Below are 1,308 nucleotides of genomic sequence, written 5' to 3' on the forward strand. Positions count from 1 at the left end.
CCTGCTGAGTGGAAATTCCCTACCAGCACTTTCATTCAAACTTTCTGTTTTTCATAGTTTATACTATATTTACTTGAATCCAAGACCAGGGTTTTTCCCCCTCATTTAACATAGGAAAAAGTGTGCTTGTCTTAGATTTGAGTACAAAGCAAGGGACAAGCATCTGCTGCAATTCCCCGGAGTTAGTGTCACAGCTGCTGCCTGCTCCCCACAGCCTCTGCCCTCCTCACCTGCCTCCTGCCTCCCTCCCCACACGCACACAGCAGTTTACCCTCTGCCAGGGCCGAAGCTGGCAGCACCACTGCCGCCACTTGCTTGGCTGTAGAGCCCCTGCAACTCAAGCATGTTCTGGTCTTTGTGACCCTGAAAGATGGGGGGAAATCTTTGAAAGCCACCCTGCAATACATGCTGGGTGAGCAGCCATAGGTGGTACACCTCTTCACAGAAACACCTTGTGTGTTCACTGTAGCAGCATCATTCCCAGTGAAGAAGCAGGTTGCAGCAAAGATAGCCTCACCCATGCCAGGGGAAAACAACCCAACCCCAGGATACAGTGCCTTCAGGGGATGATGTCAATGGCCCTAGTGGGGCAGTGCATCTCCCAACGTTCAGTTGTTGTTCTGTGGAATCAGGCCAACTCTCAGGATCTCAATATTGTGCTGTTAGACAGGAGGGTGTAACACAATTGCACATATACAAACACACAAATCAATTAGGTGCATACACACGCACACTACCAGCTCAGGCACATACACATTCAAACCAGCCTAGGCACATGCATACCTATCACCAATTCAAGCACATACACTATACACCCCAAAAGCTAGACACAGATCATTAATTCGTATATCATGCACACAATGCCATATATATATACACACACACTCTCACTAGCAACTCAGATACACACACGTTCAAAATAACTAGTCAAGGTTCATGCACACCCATCACCAGTTTAAGCCCATACACGCTACACACACCAAATTTAGACAGAATCAGTTACCAGTTACCAACACCTGCACATCCAATAAACATATGTGGATTACTAATTCATATACCACACACACACACACAATGATATCTATATATATATATATCTATCTATATATGTTTATTCACTAATTTACATACATACCACCACCTACACATACACACAGGTGAGTTCTTAAGTTGGGTGTTGTGATGTGTAAGTATGTATGTGCTTGGTGTACTTGGGATACCTGGGAAAGGTTAAGGTAAGAAAGTAGAAGTGTAGGGAGTTAAGGTTACCAGGACCGGGATTAGAACCGGTAGACTAGAGGGGCCTGG

At 45.4% G+C, this 1,308-nt stretch overlaps 1 protein-coding gene across 6 annotated transcripts in view; it reads left to right on the forward strand.

The window, feature by feature from the left end:
* The window catches only part of ADGB (androglobin), a 286,810-nt gene that overhangs the window by 114,988 nt on the left and 170,514 nt on the right, over nucleotides 1-1,308 (forward strand). The window lies entirely within an intron of this gene.

This window comes from Alligator sinensis, unplaced genomic scaffold, assembly GCF_000455745.1.
Source record: "Alligator sinensis unplaced genomic scaffold, ASM45574v1 scaffold1494_1, whole genome shotgun sequence".
NCBI lineage: Eukaryota > Metazoa > Chordata > Crocodylia > Alligatoridae > Alligator > Alligator sinensis.